At 41.6% G+C, this 21,597-nt stretch overlaps 1 protein-coding gene across 2 annotated transcripts in view; it reads left to right on the forward strand.

Moving 5' to 3' along the window:
* The window catches only part of TRMT11 (tRNA methyltransferase 11 homolog), a 126,353-nt gene that overhangs the window by 102,472 nt on the left and 2,284 nt on the right, over nucleotides 1-21,597 (forward strand). The window lies entirely within an intron of this gene.

Genomic DNA, 21,597 nt, shown 5'->3' on the forward strand with positions numbered 1-21,597 from the left:
AAAGAAGACATAAAAATGGCTAATAGTGGTTATGAAAACCTCTTCTCGTTTTTAACTATGATTGTTTGCTGGAAGCCTCAGCTTATTTGGAGAGTTTCACTTTTCTGACATTCTTTCGGTCCCTGACAAACTGATGTCCTATCATGGTTTCTCTCTATGAGGTAACCTGAAGTGCCATCATTGAGTTTACCAACAGTAGTCTCTAACCCTTCTTTCTGTCTGGAGTACTCTCCATTTCCATGACCCCAGTGTACATAAGCCTAAGCATTAATATCTTTTGCTCTGGAAGATCTCTGACTCTTTGCACTAAGTTTGATCACTTCAGTTAGATAATCTGCTATTTACTTCCATAGTATTCCATACCTTCCTTTTCCTAATTTTCAGCAAACTTTCATTATTGGTTAAGTGTATTTTTTATAAATACATTATATTGTGCATATGTAAGGTATACGACATGATGTTATGGGATACATATAGATAGTAAACAGGTTATTGTAGTGAAGCAAATTAACATATACATCAGCTTACACACTGCCATTTTTGTTTTTGTTTTTGTTTTTGTAGCAAGAGCAGCTGAAGCTACTCAGCATGAATTTCATATACAGAACAATTTTATTACCTAAAGTCCTCATGTTGTACATTAGATCACTAGACTTATTCATTGTACATATCTGCTACTCTGTATCCTCTGAACTACATCTCCCTATTTCCTTCCCTCCCAACTGCTGGTAAACATTATTTTGCTCTCTTTCTGTATATTTGATTAAAAATATTCCACATATAAGAGAAATTATTTTCTGTGCCTCATAATGTTCTCCAGTCTGATGCATATTGTGATATTGTGGCAAATGGCGAGGTCTCATTCTTTTTTAGGACTGACTAATATTCCATTGTATATATGTACCACAGTTTCTTTTTCCATTTGTCCATTGACAGATACTTAGGTTGTTTCCATAGCTTAGCTCTTGTGAATAATGCTGCAATGAATATAGGAATGCAGGTATCTTTACAAGGTGGTGATTTTATTTCCTTTGGTTACATGCCTAGAAAATAGATTGCTGGGTCATACAGTAGTTCTATTTTTAATTTCTTTAGAAGTCTCCATACTGTTTTCCATAATGACTATACCAATCTACATTCCCATCAACAGTGTGTAAGAGTTCCCTTTTTTCCAAACCCTCACCAACACTTGCTATCTTCTGACTTTTTGATATCAGCCATCCTAACAGTGGAAGGTGGTATCTCATGGTGGTTTTGATTTGCATATCCTTGATGAGTAACGATGTTGAGCACCTTTTCATACACCCATTGGCTATTTTTATGTCTTCTTTGGAAAAATATCTTTTGCCCATTTTATAATCAGGTGATTTGTTTTTTTCACTCTTAAGTTATATGAGTTCTTTATACATTTTGGAATGTTAACCCCTTATCAGATATATTCCAATCCACAGGCTACTGTTTCATTTTGTTGGTTATTTCCTTTACTGTGCAGAGCTGTTTGGTTTGATGTAGTCCCATTTATTTATTTTGCTTTTTGGCCTAAGCTTTGGTATGATATCAAAAAAATCATTACCAAGGCCAATGTCCAAAAGCTTTTCCTCTCTTCTAAGGAAACATAATTTTATATTTAGGTCTTTTACATATTTTGAGTTGACTTTTGTATATGGTATAAGATAAGAGTAATTTTGTTTCAACCTTAAGAAGAAAATCCTACCATTTGTGGCAACATGGATGAACCTGGAGGATATTATGCTAAATGCAACAAATCAGACACAGAAAGACAAATGTTGCATGATCTCTATGAGCCTAAAAGAGTCAAACTCATAGAAACAGAGAAAGAAGGGTGGTTACCAGAAATTGAGGGGTGGGGAAATGTAGAGATGCTGGCCAAAAGGCACACACTTTCGCTTAAAAGGTAAATAAGTTCTGGAGACCTGAGGTACAGCATGGTGACTATAGTTAATAATAATGATGTTCTGCATATGTGAAATTTACTGAGAGTAGATCTTAAGTGTTCTTGCTCCTCCCTAACAAAATGGTAACTATGTGAGGTGCTGGGTATGCTAATTAGTGTGATTGTGGTAGTCATTTCCCAATGTACACAAATATCAAAACATCATGTTGTACACTTTGAACATATATAACTTTAATTTGTCAACTATACCTCAGTAAAGCTGAAAAAAATTATTCCCCTATAATGTCTATCTTTTTTACCAGCCTGTACATTCTGCTAGGGCAGGGGTCTGACTTGGTTCCTGACATGTAGAATCAGTTAACAACTGCCAGGAAGTACTCTAGACCATTAGTTATTTAGGGAATGAACCTATTCTAATTTCATAGGAGACCTTTTTCCCATTTTCTTTTGGTCTCTTGCTGTTTCGAATTCCTTTACCTTCTAAACATAGCAAACATTAGAAAAATGTTTGCTGTGTAAGATGGCATAACATATTTAACATGAAAAAAGTTGTATCCTCAGACCCTGATCATGCCTTAATGTCTTCCACGTACTCACGAAGGTGTATAGTGTCAGTAAGCTGCAACAGGCCAATCCTTGACACAGTGGAATTCAACAGTCAATTGACACCTGGCTGAGTTCAAGGTGATGCCTGCCTGTTATCTCTTTTCTAGACTCAGAGGTTAAAACAAATGGATGATTTAGGGCAGTAAACATACTCTGTATGATACTATCATGATAGATATATGTCAGTATACATTTGTCCAAACACTCTGTACATCAGGAGTGAACCCTAAAGAAATACGTACTTTGGGTGATGATGTGTCAATGCAGTTTCATCCGTTGTAACAGGTGTATCACTTGGAGAATATTGATGATAGTGGACATGATGCATGTGTGGTCTGTAACTTCCTCTCAAACCTACTGCTGTTCTAAAAAGTAAAATCTTCCTGAAAACAACAACAAAAATGACACAAACAAAACAAAACACAAAACAAATGAATGAGAAGTGGTATCAGAAGTCTATGGTTTTAACAGTTGGAGGAAAATGTCCTTAGATGCTTCATATTAAAAGGTTGCATTTTCTAGTCTCTAATTCTTAGGCTGATTTACTGTAAACTAACAGATTAAAAGGAAGAACTACTCAATTCAGATATTATCTAAATAAAAGTGTGAATGAAAATTTGCCCAGTTTAATACATTAGATCATGAATGAATTACTTAAACATCCATTGTTACCTAAACACATTTGTTTCACTTAGTTCCCAGCAAAATCTATTGAAGCCACAATGAGCGTAAGAGTGGATAGATTAGTTACAGGCATCGTATCCATCCAGTGTCCTGAGCTAGAAACCTAGATAACATTCTTGATTGCCCTTTCTCCATTCCCATACCTATCCTCATCAAGTCATTCACCAATGACTTGTCAGTTCTACCTCCTACTGCCTCTCAAATTCATCCCTTTTTCTACATTTGAATTTCTACTACTATGGTTCATAGTCTCATTATTTCTCAAGCAGATTGCTACATCTACCTCATCCGGTCTCCCGGCCCTCAGTCCATTTTCCAAATCACAACCTGGGTAAGTCAGATCGTGCATTTCCCTGCCTACAGTACTTCAGTGATTCCATGTTGTTACAGAGTTAAGTTCAAGCTCTTTGGCATTGCATACTAGGTCTTTCATACTTGACTCCTGTTCACTACTTTGTCTTATCTTGATCACTTCCTTTATTTTCTAAGTTTCATTACATCGTGTGACTGAAGGTATTTGTGTATATTGCTTCCTCTGAAGGCCTGAGGTGTTCTTTTCTCTTTTACTTGTTCAGCTATAACCCTTTGCTTTGACTGTAGTGGGGGCACCACTCTGAGAAGGGTTTCCTCTCTGGCCTCCCCATAGCTCCCTGTGCATACCTTTATCATGGTATTACTCATTTTGTGTTCTGGTTCTCTTTTATATTTTTCTACTCCTTCTCAATTCTCCAAAGAATTATAAGTTATTTAGAGGCAGGAGCTGTTGAATGAATGAATTAATGAATACAAGAGTCAATATCTAAGAGTTTCCTACTCCCTTTATTAGTTCACAAACTTGGTCAAGTTAATAGTTTACCAATTATAAACCATCATAAGCTCTATGCGGGAACTCACTTTTGTTCTAATGGAACACACTATTCTTCAAAGACACAAATGACATTAAATGTTTTGTGAATAAACCCACTGGAGTGCAAGAAGAATATTTATTGGAAAACATTAAACAACCTGAAACAAAAAGCAGATCATTTCCCAACAACAAATTGCAAATTAAAGAAAAAAAAAATTCTAAAGCAAGATTAAAACCTACTTTAAAGTAAGTACTGCCAACAATTTAAAGGGAGGGCACAGTCAAATCAAAAGGATGAAGAAAAATGGTAAACTAAAGAATATTAGTCAAGAAAATAAAATGTCAGGAAGCCCACTTGGACAATGAGTGAAAATGAAACAAATTCAATTTTTAAAAATATTTGATTTCTATAGGATTGCTTCTTTGTTTTTCTCCATAAGCTGATCTCAGAATCCTTTGCAGGAAGAGGCTGTCATTTTATCATGGTGTGTGTTTGTTCACATGCCACACAGGCAATGAATTATGAAGAAAGGAAAGCCTTGTAGGAGGCAGGGCCAGGCTGTTCTTGCTTTTAAACTAGGTAGCCACAAATGAGGCTCAGTTAGAAAAAAACAACTCGAAAACTGAGTTCTTCCCAACGTATTACACATCCCAAAAGAAATGCTGAAGTTTCTTCCTCTTTTTTCTCTGTTTCTGCAAATCCTATCACTTCAAGACCTTAGTTTCCCCAAGCTTCTAGCTTCCTCAGAGATTCTGACCACTTTGGCCATTTCTCCTGACCTCCTTAAGAGCTTTGGAATAAGACTATTTAATTGTTCATATTATTGCATTATAGTTATCTCTAATGATGTTTTTGTGTGTATGCATTGCCTCTCTAATCAGATTATTCCCTCTGCCAATAACTCTGTTATTCACTTTTAAAAAATATTTATGACCGTTATTGGCACAACGTGCAATATATATAGTAAGCACTCAGTAAGCATTACAGTTAAATTGAATTAAATTTTAAGACAGAGATTATTTTCCCCTTTCAAAACTATTAATGTAAACAAAAACCAGACTGTGACCATCTTCATCATCCCTGTATATAGCAAGTATTTTCTTTTTTCCTTTTTCAAATTATAAGCTTATGACACACCAGTGGTTTTCAGCTCTGGATATACATTTGAATCACCTGGAGAACTTAAAAAATTACAGATGGTAAGGCTGCTACTTAGACCAATTCTACCAGGAGATGTAAGGAGTTTTAAAAGATCCCAGATGATTCTAACATGCAGACGGAGTTGAAAAACACCGGACTATACCAATTGATAAGTGAGTCAGTCAGTAGGATTTACTGAACGCTAGAGCCAATCTATTCAAGATTACCTTGGTAACTGTTCCTGTGGGTTTCTATCAACCGCCCAGTATTTTAAGTGTGCAAAGCTATATATGAGCTTTTAGGCTTCTCAAATATCCAAATGTCCACTTTGTGTATAGGTACTTTTCTTCTAGACATCTCTTTATAGTAAACGATATGAGCATCTTTTAACTAGAGAGTAAAACGGGAGAACCAAAGTCCAAGAAATGTAGGGGGTTTGGTAAGAACAGACATTTAGATTGATTTTATATACTTAAATGGAAAACGAGAATTGACTGATGTTGCCAGAGAAATCAAATCCCAAACCGTTTTCATCTGAAACCTACATCACTTTTTTATATCTAAAATAGCTAGTTATTTCAAATTAGCCAGCTAATTCGAGAATGAGAGTTACTTCTCAATTATTTGGATAATTGCTTACATTGCTAGTTTTGGTTGTATTTATTTATAGACCAATATCACCTTGTCTTATTTTGTAATTTTAAAAGTATTTATTGAGCTCTCACTACATATTATACTCTCTGCGAAGCTCTTTACATGTAATCTTTTTTTTTTTTTCCCTGAGACGGAGTCTTGCTCTGTTACCCAGGCTGGAGTGCAGTGGCATGACCTTGACTCATTGCAACCTCCATCTCCCGGGTTTGAGCAATTCTCCTGCCTCAGCCTCCTGAGTAGCTGGGATTACAGGCACCTGCCACCGTGCCCAGCTAATTTTCGTATTTTTAGTAGAGACAGGTTTTCACCATGTTGGCCAGGCTGGTCTTGAACTCCTGACCTTGTGATCCACCCGCCTCAGCCTCTCAAAGTGCTGGGCTTACAGGAGTGAGCCACTGCACCCAGTCTACATGTAATCTTATTTAATTATCAGACTATTTATTTGAATCATGTGCTAGTGTAACATCTGTTATACACACAAGGAAACTGAGGCTGGAGAAGTTAAGAAACTTAACCTGGGTCACATGGTTACTGAGAAACAAAGGCAAGATTCAAACCCTGGTCTGTCCAGTTGCAAAGCTCTTGACCTCTGCACTGTGCTCCCAGTAATAACTTCTGCCACCTCGTCCTGCTGAATGAAGAACTGAATGAAATGTTTAACCCAAAATCCAAGGGTGATGGAAAAGAAATAAATTGTAGGGTTTTCTTCTTAATTAATCAACTGTAAGTCATTAGGAAATTATGTCTACTGTAACTGTGTTTGTAACTTTCCACTAGAATGTGTTTTGGATGATCTTGTAAAATTTCACAGAAAATTCATGGGATTTTTTTCCAGTGTTAAAAGATGAGGAAGAGCAGTAATGTGGCGCTAATGCACAGTTTATTTATAAGGAAATTATAGATTACATTAATACAACTACCTTCAGCTTAAATCCAATGACAGTTCAACTCCTGGCTCTTGAACATGCTGTGCCATTTCATGCCTCTGTGAATGTGCACATGTTGTCTGCTCCACCTGGTCATGTGTCCTTCCTCCCCTTGGCCATGTCTATGTGTCAATTGCCAGCCAGTCCTCCAAGATGCTCAGACATCTTTCCCTTATTGAATTCTTTTCACCCCTGCCCTGGGAGCCTAAACTTTTCTTTGCACCCCTATCACAGTCTGTACCTTATCTCCTGCTCTTTTACAGTGTTCACAGATCTCATGGCAACTCTTTCTCATGTGTCTGTCTATTGAGGAGTGACAGGACTCTTTGGTGCAGGACTGTTTTTTGATCCTTGTATCCCCAGTGCCAAGCATACAGTATATGTTCAATAGACAGTTGGATGAACTTTTGAGTGAAGTATGACTTAGACAAATTGCAACTTACCTAACAGACCAAGCTGTGAAAGTTGTGCAAAGCCTTCACCCTGATCTGATTAGATTTCTACTACATTTGAAAACCTGTCACCCTCCTAAATTTTTTAAGGGAAGTGTATGTACACATATACAAGTAAACAATTTAATATTGGCTGGGCGTAGTGGCTCATGCCTGTAATCTCAGCACTTTGGGAGGCCCAGGCAGGCAGATCACGATGTTAGGAGTTCGAGACCATCCTGGGTAACACGGTGAAACCCTGTCTGCACTAAAAATACAAAAAAGTTAGCCAGGTGTGGTGGTGGGCACCTGTAGTCCTAGCTACTTGGGAGGCTGAGGCAGGAGAATGGCGTGAATCCAGGAGGTGGAGCTTGCAGTGAGCCGAGATCACACCACTGCACTCCAGCCTGGGCAACAGAGAGAGACTCCATCTCAAAATAATAATAATAATAATAATAATAATAATAATAATATTGAACATAGACAAAGCCTTCTCTGGAAGCAATTAGCTGATTTACAGTGCCATTGGTGGCAGTTTTATGTATGTGCGAGTGTATGAATATAAATCTTGGCCTCGTGGAGTCGTTTCTCTCTTTTGAAAATTTGAGATTCTATGTAATACTAAAATTTAATACATCAAGACATCCTTAGAGCATGTTTGCTCTAATACGTAAGACTGGTTCATTCTGACATTCATTTGTGGCATTTCCATGACTGAAATAACCACTTTGAGAGAAAATCTCAATCCATACACGTGAGGTGTGGGTGTTAGTTAAAATGGGAAACAGTATCTGAATCCAGCCTCTTTCTTCAAAGCTTTTCTTTGAAACAGATGTCCTCTCTTTTACCAAGAAGAGATACTTGGGGCATCTTGTTAAATTAAATTTAGCCTAGGCCGGGTGTGGTGGCTCACCCCTGTAATCCCAGCACTTTGGGAGGCAAAGGCTTGCGGATAACTTGAGGTCAGGCGTTTAAGACCACCTGGTCAACAGAGCGAAACCCAGTCTCTACTAAAAATACAAAAATTAGCTGGGTGCGGTGGCAGGTGCCTGCAATCCCAGCCACACGGGTGATTGGCCTGGGGTGGCTGCTGAGGGAGGTGGAAGTTGCAGTGAGCCGAGATCGCGCCACTGCATTCCAGCCTGGGTGACAGAGTGAGACTCCGTCTCAAAAAAAAAAAAAAAAAAAAAAAAAAAAAAAAAAAAAAAAGCCCAAAGCTGCCTTCTTACATATTTTAAGTTCAGCTTAAACTTACCATAAGCAGTGAACTGTAACCTAACTGGATGTATAAACAGGCTGTAACCTACGTGTACCAATCACTGACATTTCGCCACTCACAGGTGGCCAACTGTTTAAATGGTGTTCAGATAAGGCAAATGTCGAGCTGTAGCCAATCCAGCTGTTTCTGTACTTCACTTCTGTTTTCTGTACATCACTCCTTTTTCTGTCCATAAATCTTCCATCAAGCTGCAGTGCCAGAGTCTCTCTAAACTCGTTCTGGTTGTGTTGGGGGAGGTGGCTGCCCCCTTCGCAAATCACTCTTTGCTCTCTTAAATTCGGTTACGTTAAATTTGTCCAAAGTTTCTCTTTTAACAGTCTCTTGGGTGCACTCGGTCACACCCTGTTTGTCTGGCTTTGTGCTAGGTTCTTTGTGCAGATGCTCAACAGGAAAAGCCTGATGTCTCTCATGGCAACTCGATTGTTTGCATAGAAGCCTAAGGAGCACTAGTTACATTATTTTGCATTGAAACAGTAAAACTCCAGCAGCTATCTCTCAGCCTAAAGAATGCAGTGCAGCTTGATGACACATTGATTGCTTTCCTTCAGTCTTTTCTGGCCATAAAATCGCCACATGGAAATTCATTCAATTTCTTGAGATCTTTTCAGTTTGCTCAAATTCTGACTTCCTAAAATCTTAATATGTATCCCATGTGTTTAAATGATTTAGAATTGAGGTGTTAAAAATAACTCATCACCTAAGTCTACGAGTCCTAAGAAACATTTAAGTTGTACGTAATCATATGATTTTGAAAGTTAAGAAGTTGTGCAAGAAATATAAAATGGCCAGTTAAGGTAGTTATTCAGATGATTCAGATTTGAAATAGTCTTGTAATCGTTTTGTTTTTCTAAGACCACCAGAGCGGGTACAAAAGAACCAGTGACTAGGCAAGGGGTAGGAGCAAAACTGCAAGTTTATTTTGGTCACCTAGCTTCAAGGGAAGAAGGTGGGTAGGGAGAGGTCTGTTGGCCCCCCCCCCCGACAAAAGGGGCCCCCAGAGTCACCCGTACAGCTCTCGGACGGAGTTCCAACAGTTCCGACCGCAGTGAGGAATCAACCGCAGTGGGGAAGCTGGGAAGTCCGCGCGTGGCGATCCTCCGGAGCGGCTTTTCTAGGAGTGGGAGGGCGATAGGCGGGGCACGGGCGTGTCCGGGGGCGTTCCGCAGGTGCGACCAGGTAAATCTTGGTCTCTTCAGATTGACATCACCTGGCGCATGCCTAGTTGGTCTGCACCTTCCCGGGTCGCCGGCTGGATTTTCGCGCGCGCGGGAAAAGTTGGGGGGGGATGAAGAACCCGGAAGTGCGCCATCTTGCCTCCGTTCATCCAAACAGTCCAACCTTTTATTGATAATAGTGATAAAGGGGCGCCGTGGTCGGTCTGGCTACTTCCTGCTGTTAAGGGGCGCTGTTAAGGTCGGGGACCATGGTTGGTATTTGGACGTACGGATGAAGAATAAAATAAAGCACAGTATTAGTATAGGAACGAGGTATGGAAGCATTTGAGGGTTTGAATGTTAGTGTCTGCTAGGCCTGACTTGCTAACATAATAGCAGCACTCTTCTCTAAGGAAGAGACAAGTGCCTCCTTTTTCAGCTGTAAACAAGCCTAGGGCTTGCCTGTTTGGGCAGCTACTTAGGCTATTGAGGTAGTTCGGCGCTGCAGGGAGGCCAGGCTTTCAGCTGATTCCAATAACTAGAGGGAGGAAAAACAGCCCGTTTTGACGGGAGTGGCGTAGTGGCATGGAAAGTTGCTGGAAAAGCTCTGCTACTTCTGCCTGGCTGTATAGAGTTAGACTGGGGACCACGGACACAGGGACATAGAGGGATCAGTTAGTGGCTGTATGGTTAAGAGTTTTAGAGAGAGATCAGTTGCACGAGAAATAGCCTTCAATGGGGGCCGTTTTGGCCTCCATTGGGTGCCTGAGTATGATTACCTCAGGATGAATTTGGAGTTGAATAACGGAAAGGAAGGATTGGGCAGTTGCACGAGAAATAGCCTTCAATGGGGGCCGTTTTGGCCTCCATTGGGTGCCTGAGTATAGTATGATTACCTCAGGATGAATTTGGAGCTGAATAACGGAAAGGAAGGATTGGGCAGTTGCACGAGAAATAGCCTTCAATGGGGGCCGTTTTGGCCTCCATTGGGTGCCTGAGTATGATTACCTCAGGATGAATTTGGAGTTGAATAACAGAAAGGAAGGATTGGGCAGTGGAGATGTTCGATGAAGGTTAGGAGACGGGAGAACCACTGCTCTGGACTATTGTCTGGAGGTAGATATGGGTCTGGGGTTATATATTGAAAGTCTGATAGGTTTATGTAGAGGACGGTGAGAAAGCGAGCTAAGCGCCAGGGGTCAGGAAGCATGAACTAGTTAAGAAAGTTTTGTAAGTTTGAGGCGAGTGGGGGAAAGTTGAACTGATGTCCACTGATTGTTCCCAGTGGGGGCCCTTTTTAGCTGGGAAATATGAATCCAATGTGTGTGTCCTAGGAGTTTTGCTGCCGTATGTGTAGACAGGAGGACAATGTATGGGCCTTTCCACTTGGGCTGTAAGTCTTTGGCTTGGATATCTTTTATGTATACTTGGTCCCCAGGACTGAGGGAGAGATGTGGGTTGTAGGCATCTGTTGGAGGAGGGTGTGCTAACTCAGCGTGTTGTCTTAGGAGTTGTCTGAGAAGAGTGAGATATGGGAGGTAGTTCGCCAAAGGGGCTGGCAGGGAAGGTATTTGTTGGAGGGTTAGGGGCCGTCCGTAGACTAATTCGAACGGACTGAGGCCTGTTGGGCTTCGAGGTGCTGCCCGCAGCCGGGTCAGGGCTAAGGGAAGGAGAGTTACCCACGACTGCCGGGTTTCGATTGAGAGTTTGGTGAGCTGCTGTTTGATGAGTCCGTTAGCCTTTTCTACCTTACCAGAAGACTGAGGCCTATAAGGGATGTGGAGTTTCCAGGTGATGTGTAGGAGGGCTGCCACCTGTTGGACTACCTTAGAGATGAATGCTGGACCATTGTCAGATTGAAGAGTGACCGGGAGGCCAAACCTAGGAATAATATGTTCAGTGAGTATAGAGGCAACAATGTTAGCGGTTTCTCCTGTGGTAGGATAGGCCTCGATCCACCCGGAAAAGGTGTCCACAAGGGTTAAGAGGTATTTGAATTTTTTATGTCTTGGCATATGTGTGAAATCAATTTGCCAATCTTCACCTGGTTGGTGTCCTCTGAGTTGATGGCTGGGATGGGGATTACGCAATGCACCTTGAGGATTTGCCTTTAGACAGGTAGAGCACTGCTGGTTGATTGTAAGTAAGTGTTTTTGTAGTGTTGGACAGTGGAGGAGGGGATTTAGGAAATCATATAAGGCTTTGGGTCCTATATGTAAAGAATTATGTATGTCTGTTAGAATGGTATGGAGTTGTGTTTCAGGAATAACTAGTTTGTTATCAATATAGATCCAGTCACCTGTAGCTAGTTTGGCTGTTGGATTTTGTAATAGCTTAGCCTTTTCTTCCTGAGTGTAATTAGGGGCATACTGGGGGGAGAGAAAACAGGCAGAAGGAGGCTTAGGAGTGGAAAATCCGGCGGCTGACTTGGCAGTGACATCAGCAAAATTGTTGCCAGCTGCTACCAGGTTAGATGAAGTTTGGTGCCCTTTACAATGTATAATGGCTACCTTGGAAGGTGCCGACAGTGCATCTAGTAGTTTGAGTATTTGGTTTTTGTTAATAATAGGGGTACCGCTGGTGGTTAAAAACCCTCTCTCTTTCCAGATGAAACCTTGTAGATGTGTCGGAGAGAGAGAGAATTGGGGGCGGTTTGGGAAGCGAGTGGGATCTTTGAGCTTGACGAGAACTGGTGGGTGGTGAGCAGCTATGACCGGGGTGGAAGTGTTCCACACTTGAGGGTGTACAGAAATAGGGAAGATGGGGGGTGGGGGCGACATAGGAGGAGCCTGTGCACTTGCACAAAGCATGAGCAACAGGTCATGAGGGGGTTGAAGGGGAGTGGATGAGTTGGTGGGAATGTATATGGAGGCCTTTAAGGTGCTCAGGATGTCTCGGCCTAGTAAGGGGGTAGGGCATGAGGGTATAATGAGGAACGAGTGCGCAAAGTAGTTGTTGGCCAGGCAGCAATTAAGGAGTGGAGTTTTTCGTGGGGTGGATGGCTTTCCGTCTACTCCTACTACAGAGATATCGGATGGAAGGCTAGGTCCAGAGAAGGACGGCAAAACAGAATAGGTAGCCCCGCTATCTATTAAAAAATTAATTGTCTTACCCGCTACCAGGAGAGTTACCCGCGGCTCGGCGAGGGTGATGGGGGTCCCCGAGTCTCGGCACCTTCAGTTGTCGTTGTCGTCCAGATGTAGGAGCTGGAAGGAGCTCCCAGGATCCTGGGAAAGGGGGTCACGTGGAGACGCAGCACCTGTTCTCAGGGTGGGGCAATCAGACTTCCAGTGTCCTCCCTGCTGGCAAGCAGGGCAGGGGGTTGCTGGTGGACGAGGCTTAGGACATTCACTGGCCCAATGTCCTGACGCCTTGCACTTATAGCAAGGCTGCATTGGGACTCGGGGACCTTGCGGACACCTGCTGGCATAGTGTCCTGCCTTGCCGCACTTATAGCAGGCTCCTTTCGTAGCCTTGGAGTCTGCGGAGTATGTGCTCTCTGGTCTGGGGTTACAACTGGGCTGTAAAGCCGCTGCTAGGAGCTGGGCCTTCTGTTTGAGGCGTGCCTGTCGCACTGCCTCAGCCGTCTCCTCTCTGGAGTTATAGACCTTAAAGGCTAATTTAACCAGGTCTTGTATTGGTGCCTGAGGACCATCCTCTACCTTCTGAAGTTTCTTACGAATGTCAGGAGCTGATTGAGAAATGAAATAAGACGCCAAAATGGTGGCCCCTGTAGGGGAGGCCGGATCTAACCGGGTATATTGGGTTAGAACCTCAGTCAGCCTATTTAAGAATGCGGCTGGATTTTCTTCTGGATTTTGAATAATTTCTTTTAATTTGTTAAAATTTACAGTTTTGTTTGAGGCTGTTTGCATACCAGCCAACAAACACTGAACCATTATGTCTCGCCTACGGCGCCCAGGCTGGTTTGCTTGATAGTTCCAGTCCGGGTCTGCCGAGGGGACTGCTTGCTCCCCTAGTGGGATGGTGGCGTCAGTTAAATGTAGTTGGTTGGCGTGCTGCCTGGCGGCCGCTAGGATGCGCTCTTGCTCCTCAGGGTTTAGGGTGGAGGTTAGGATAACCTGGAGGTCATGCCAAGTTAAGTCATAGGCCTGACAAAGGTATCTAAATTCCTTTATGTAGATGGTGGGATTAGCTGAGAAATCCCCTAAACGCTTTTCAATTTTGGAAAGATCGGCCAATGAAAAAGGGACATGTACTCTGACTACCCCCTCCGCCCCAGCCACCTCTCGCAAAGGCGCTAACACTGTAGGAGGGTGTGGGGCAGGAGTGGAGGCATCAGCAGGGCACTTAGAGCGGGTGTGTGCAGAGACAGGAGACTCAAGACAGCCAGTTGGGGACCCCGAAGGAAGCACGGGACTGAGTGGATTACTAGTAGGTAAGGAGGAGGAAGGAGGAGTCTGGATGGGGGGAGGAGGAGGAGTCTGGGCAGGAAGGGAGGGGGTGGAGAGAGTGGGGAGAGAAGGAGGAGTATAGGGACGAGAGCTTAAGGCCCAAAAGCCTTGTACGTAATTAATTTCAGACCACTTGCCTAGCCGCTGGCAGAAATTGCTGAGGTCGATCACGCCACAGTGGAAAGGAAAATTAACCGCTTCCTCCTAAGGTCTTGTTCAAGCTGTAAGGTTTTTAAATTGGCTAGGAGGCACCCCAAGGGGGTGCTCTTTGGAAATTTGGACGGGGGTTTCCCATTTGTTTCCTCTTTACCGACACAATGGACCCAATGGACATGGGAATGGATCCCTGCCTGGCTTCAAAGCGTCCTTTGGAACCAGCAGAGACAGACGAGAGGCTCTTGAAGCCTAAGTGGAGATTACCTTCAGGTGGACGTCTCCGTCCTGAACGGGTCTCCCGAGCCACGTGGTGGCTCCCGAGCCACTTGGTGGCTCCAAATGGACCCCGGACCTGCGCAGGATTTCTGGCCGAGGGAGGTAAAGAGGAGACAAGGGCACTTACCCCAGAGAGGCCGTGGGAGTGAGGGAAGCGGGTCTCAGGTCCTGGTCCGTCTGCTGCGTGGGAGCAGGAGGAGGTTCCTCAACCCTTAGAGGCCTGAGGAGGGGTCTCCTCCCGGGTCTTCGGCACCAACTGTTTTGTTTTTCTAAGACCACCAGAGCGGGTACAAAAGAACCAGCGACTAGGCAAGGGGTAGGAGCAAAACTGCAAGTTTATTTTGGTCACCTAGCTTCAAGGGAAGAAGGTGGGTAGGGAGAGGTCTGTTGGCCCCCCCCCGACAAAAGGGGCCCCCAGAGTCACCCGTACAGCTCTCGGACGGAGTTCCAACAGTTCCGACCGCAGTGAGGAATCAACCGCAGTGGGGAAGCTGGGAAGTCCGCGCGTGGCGATCCTCCGGAGCGGCTTTTCTAGGAGTGGGAGGGCGATAGGCGGGGCACGGGCGTGTCCGGGGGCATTCCGCAGGTGCGACCAGGTAAATCTTGGTCTCTTCAGATTGACATCACCTGGCGCATGCCTAGTTGGTCTGCACCTTCCCGGGTCGCCGGCTGGATTTTCGCGCGCGCGGGAAAAGTTGGGGGGGGGATGAAGAACCCGGAAGTGCGCCATCTTGCCTCCGTTCATCCAAACAGTAATAACTTTATTTGGTGTGTTTAACTATGATGACTTATAGTGGTTGAATTTTCTATGTAGATTTAGTTTTAATTTTAATTCAACTACCCACGTCTGGTGTATTAGTTCATTTTCATACTGCTGATAAAGACATACCCAAGAATGGGTAATTTATAAAGAAAAAGAGGTTTAATGGACTCACAGTTCCACATGGCTGGTGAGGTCTCACAGTCATGGTGGAAGGCAAAAGGCACATCTTACATGTGGCAGGCAAGAGAGAGAAGGAGAGCCAAGTGAAAAGGAAAATTCCTTATAAAACCATCAGATCTCATGAGACATATTCACTACCATAAGGACAGTATGGGGGAAACCACCCCCATGATTCAATTATCTCCCACCAAGTTCTTCCCACAACACATGGGAATTATGGGACCTACAATTCAAGATGAGATTTAGGTTTGAGTTTGGGACACAGACAAACCGTGTCATCTGGTTTTCTAACTTTGTTAGAGGAACTAGAGAACACAATGAATACAATCTGAGCTTTTTGCTCTTCTCAGTGATTGGTCTATTTCTTTATTTCTTTACTTTTGTTATGATATTTGGAATCCTTGGCAATTGCGACTTCTGCATTTGGCTTGGAGATTTCTAGAAATGTCAGGCATTTTTACCAATCCAGTGTTTCTGTTTCCAAAGATTATTTGCTGGCTGATCAATTGGATATTGGAATTATCACCAATAAGTAAATGTGATATACTTTTAATCTGTGACTCAGACAGTGAGTTCTGGTTATCTTGGTGGAGACAAATGACACAGTTCTAGAAACACACAATCAAGACTTCTAAGCTTATTTCAATGTACTCTGGATCCCTTGCTCAAAGTTCTTAAGTGCTGGAGTTTGTGGGAAAAGGAATGTAATATTTTAATCTGCCCCGTGAACTGTTTATTATTTATGAAATATTTCCCACATTGCTTACATAATGGAGGTGGAAAGAGGGAGCCTTTTTGGAGAAAGTATTAAATTATTTCCTTCCAAGTCCAAGCATAATTTAGGCAGTTTATAAGTTATCCTCACATTTGGTTAGACATAAATCTGAGTTATCTGAGTAAAATAAAAACAAATAACAAATTGGTAATTTTACCTAGCATATTAATTCTATCACACTGCTTAATATGAAAGTCAGACACCTGAGAGACAGAAGTAAACACTATTGGCTCTTCCTGTGGAACTACAAGATTTTTTTCCTCATTTCACACTCTCAGGTTTCTATGTATTTGAAATTTTAAGGTAAACTGACTATAACAATAATTAATTCCAATGTATGTGAGATGAGAAGTTTGGAGACCAGCAGAAGAGACATGTAACTGCTTTCTTATTAGGATTATAATAGTATTTGGGAAAAACTGGGGCGATGCTGCTTCAATCTTCAAATTGTCTTAGTTGGTACTCTAGTGTACGTAACAGGACATATATATATACATATATTTTTTTTCTAGTCCTGGAGGATGAATTAGGTGCTGGAACTTGTTCAAGGGCTTAGAAATAGAAAATAAGATTAACTCCTTAGAGTGTTATGCAATTAACACAGTAAGTGGGAGAGTGCAGTTAATCAAGCACGTAGGTAGCTTGAGGCTTATAGTACATGTATATACTCTAATACTAGTAAGTTAATTTAGCAACTTCATAGGGAATAAACTTAGCCTATAAAAATAAATTCCATTTCTAAATACTAACAATGAATAATTGCAAATTTTCTGAATGAGTAAAGACTTAACAGAATGCTTTACTCAGCCTCAGAGCTTTTCCAAAGTATAATGTGAGTGGCAAGGGAATTCAGTGCTTCGTGGAATCTTGTCTTTGAGCTGACTTTCAGAGTAATGTGTTCTTGAGCAGTTGGCCCTTGATTCATGGTTATCTAAGCCAAGTAGTGTAATAGAAAATGTGATACACACACCCCCCCCCCAGACTCTGACTACTCTTTTTTGATGAAATGACTGGGGGATTGTCTCATACTCATAGCTGTTGAATTTTGTGTGCTTTCCACAGTGACAAAATCTCATGTGTCATTTAGAGCATGGTAGTATCCTTAAATCCTGTGTGGAGCTAAGAACTCTGTCAAGAACATACATTCAGCAATAGGATGGAAAAGTGTGCTCTTTTAGAAAAAGAATTTTCTCATTTAAATTGCTTGTCACATGGCACCATCATACATATATAACTGGCAAATTTTTGTGTCAGTGTTGACACAGTCTTAAGGAGCTTTAAAAATTGCAGCCCTGGTCACCTGAATTTGCCATTCTTGATCTTGCCATAGAGAAACAGAAAACCTTTGGCTTGTTTCGTCAGACTTTCTGCCCAACCCTTAGGCCACAGTAGGCAAACATTTCCACATTTCCTTCAGCATCTCAGAGGCAAGACCACTTCCTGGTTGGTGGGCATAGAGAATGCCAAGGATTTCATCTCGGCCTGGCCTGAGTTTGAATGTAGAAAGAAGCAAGACAATGATTCCTTTCTGTAGCTCTTAATTACTGATGTGTGAGCTGAATGTTCAGGAACATTCTTGGGACAAACACCGCAGGCCATATTAACTACGGTCTATTTTCTACCTAATTAATCAAGTATATTATATGGAGATTTTTCCAAGAACTCTCATATGTGTCAACTCTACCAACACGTGCTACCTTATTTTACCTTCACAATCATTTTGTAAGGCAGATGAAGATCTGCTTTTTGAAATAATGAAAGAAGCCTGGCTTGAGAATCAGATCTAGATTCTAGTGACTACCTTATAGCCTCACTTTCAACTTTCAGGTACGATGCTTCTAAAATGTTCATTGTTTTCATTCTACATTAAGATGAACTATGAAACTCAGAGATTATTTCTTCAAGGTCACATTTTTCATTAGGTCTGGCACTAACCTTGCAATAGCATGCATCTCTAGAGTTTAAGGACAACATACTTGAGATGGTTGGATACCAGGAATGTTTGGAAATGGATACTAGTAATAATCAACACACGACAGATAAGAATGGTCCTTCTAAGCGATAATTTAAGCAACCAATCTTCCCCAAGGAGACAGGTAACCTGAGGAGTACAGACCTGGAAAATAATCTCCTCGGCTATATTGCCTACTGATGATTGATGAACAGTTGAATTATTTGTAGGAATCTGTCAGGGTTTTAAATGTAGTCTAAGGGAGAGGGAGCCACCATGGTCCTTGTGGGAGATACTGCCCTAGGATGGAGTTGATTGCATAAGCTAGAATTGCTGGATGACTTGCTCACAGGGAATATTTAACACCCTTGCTTTGTCTCTTTCTTTGCAGTATAACCTTCCGATACCAATTTGGCTTTCAATGTAGACTCATGTTATTCAGTCAGCAAACATTTCTTGAGTCTGCCAAGTGCTAGGCTTCACACATTCAAATATGAGAAATGTGGTCCTTCTCCTTGTGGGGCTTGTGGTCTACTTGGGGTGGAGGAGGGGAGAGAAACCAAACATATACAAATGAGATACCTATTATCATAAAGGTACGAACAGAATGTAATGGAAGCAACTAACTATGCTTTGGGCCCAGGTCTAAGTGGGAGACAAAGTAATCATAAAATTTTTTACCTGGGGGCTGACCATCTGACTCTCACAGTGTAAGAGAGAACGACAGAGCTTTTTAAGTGGGATCAGACATTTCTAAGGCATAGAGGCATGAGAAAGCATAGCTTATTGAGAAAGAATGCCAGGTTTTGTGTGATTGGAGCTTGGATTCTGGGGACCTACGAGAAAGGATGGGAGAAAGAAAAGAGGTAACACTGGAGTCACATGGTCCGACACTGGCAGACTTTGATTGCCAGGCCAAGGTTTTTGGGTTTTGTTCTGTAGAAAATGAAGAGCTAATTTCATTCCTTCTCATAAGAGGGAGAAGAGTTTGGTGTGTCCAACCAGTAGGAGAATTCTGTTTCTCTTGGAAGGTAACTCTTGACCGAAGAGTAGAGGTTTGGGTTTTATGTATAGTCTTTCTTTAGGGCCAGTAGATCCATAGAATTCCAGGTGCATTGGCAATTAACCTGATTGGTAAAGTGGTGTTCTAGTTTATCACTCATTTTGTTGTAAATTTTGTTAGCTTCAGTCTTCTCTGGGATCTGATCAGCTATGGGTATCTCCAGGAAAGTTGATTTTCTGGATCTTCGCAATGGAAGAACATTCTGTAGATCACAGGTCACCCTCTGTGGTGTTTTCTACTTCCATAACCAGCTTGTGTCTAACTCTTAGTTAGCAGCAGATTGATGTTGGATTCCAGGTTCTTTTAATCCTAGCCCATTACTTACATCATTAGGTCATGCTACCTCTAATTTCAAAAGCTCAAATAAATTAGACTTAAGTTTTTTTTTTTTTTTTTCATGAGAATCAAATGCTTTAGATAGCATGCTCACCATGGGCGTTAGGGCACTGGTGCTGATTGCAGCCTTGTCTTTAAGCCTCTGTAAGTTGGGATGGGTCTTCTTAATCTTTGTATCCCCCATAGTCCCTAGAATGATCCTGTACATGTAGTAGAAACTTAGTAATTGTTCACTGAGGGATGACTTCACAGTCATATTTCTCCTATAAATAGTTTTTGACTTGTACCGGGAATCTGTCTCTTGCTAATATTTTGCATTATCTATTAATATGAAATTGATTTAAGTTCATTCAACTTTCTTGAACAATTTCCTTAGGAAAGAAGCTCATTATAACAGAAATGAGAAAGACCAAAATTTGGAGAACAGAATTTTAAGGCAGTGAGTCACTACTTCAGATATAAGCTTGGGGTTTATAACCACAGTCAATGGCTGGAATCATATGTAATTACAGGGAACATTATTTGTCTCATCAGACTATTCTAGATTGTAGACTTTTCTTCTTTCAAACAGCATAACTTTGATGTTAACATATTGAACATTTGTATTTTCCCCGAAATGTATGATTTGAGGGTGGTAATATGAAATAGAGGAATGTTCTGATAGTACTGTTAGGAGAGAAGTCTGTCAACTAAGGGGTTCTAATAAAATACTTCGATTAGAAAATGACTTCCCTTCCTGGGAAGGTAATCTTTCTTCCTCAGCCACTCTGTTTATCAGCATTGTTGGTGACCTACTAACTGCTAAAACACAGCAATAAATAATGCTTACATCACAAGACCTATATTTTACATCAAGAAGACCATACAGTAATAAATAGTAATTATTTTAAATAATACTCAAGGGAAGGCAAACTTCCAAAGAATACATTTTCAATGTCCCAGGCTGATGAATAAAGGAAGCATTTTACATCATTTTAGCTATTCTTTCCTTAGGGCAATAGTACATAGTGGTGCTTGCCTGATAAACATGACACAATTTTTATTTTATTGCATGCGTATCAAGCATGAAATTTTCCTTTATTTTTAATAGTGTCTGAAGCATGGTTCAGGAATTTTTTTTTTTAAATTCTCATGTTCTCTGTTTAATCAATTGAAATTTTAAAAACTCTGAACTTCAACCAAGATTTTATCTCATTTTTACTTCTCTTGTCTCTAGAGATTTAGTTGGCTAATGAAGACTAAAATTTGTTTAATCCCTCTATTCCTGAACTCTTTCTATCCTTTATATTTCAATATGTGTGTGTTCTTGGGGCAGGGGCTGGGGGTGTGGGCAGTAGAAAGAGGAAGTGGGGAAAAGTACTGAAAAATATCTCTTATTCTTTTAAAGAAACATCTCCAAACTCTTTTTGTTTATTCTTATGGTAAGTGGTTTTACAAAGTGCTGGGTAGGATAATTTCCCTGAAAATTTCCCTGGATTTTAATGACCTGAAGAATTATTCCAAATTTCTTCCAGAACACTAACTGGAAGAGCGTGTGGTCTAGCCTGGAGTTTCCCCACTGTTTTTCTGGATGGGTCACACCTCTAGCCTCAGAAGGCCACCCTGGAGGAAAAATCCTTTCCTACTCCCTGCCTTCCCTACCCGCTAAGTTTGAGGTACTTATTGTGCTTGGCGTCCACTCACTTCCCACCTCTGATCTCCTGATGTGTTTGCTGCTGCGTTCATTTCCTTGGGGGCAGGCGCTGCACAGCTCTCCCACAGGTCTTGACACCTTCTCCAAGTCCTGCCCACTCCTAACTCTTCCACTCTCCTTAGAATTTGTCTTCTCTTTGTTTCAGATCCTATTTAAATTTTGAAGAATAATTTTATGTGAATTGTGTATGTTCCTTTTAGACGTATTTGCCTTTATAAAGCATACTTCAGATGCATTTTTGTAATGGAAAAGAAGGAACAGTGGTTATTTCTGGTTCCATAAATGTCTGAGCTTTCAAAAAGTGTACCTCAAATCACTCCCTATAGACCACAGTGACGGTACAACCCTTTTG

Source organism: Rhinopithecus roxellana, chromosome 4 (genome assembly GCF_007565055.1).
Source record: "Rhinopithecus roxellana isolate Shanxi Qingling chromosome 4, ASM756505v1, whole genome shotgun sequence".
Lineage (NCBI taxonomy): Eukaryota > Metazoa > Chordata > Mammalia > Primates > Cercopithecidae > Rhinopithecus > Rhinopithecus roxellana.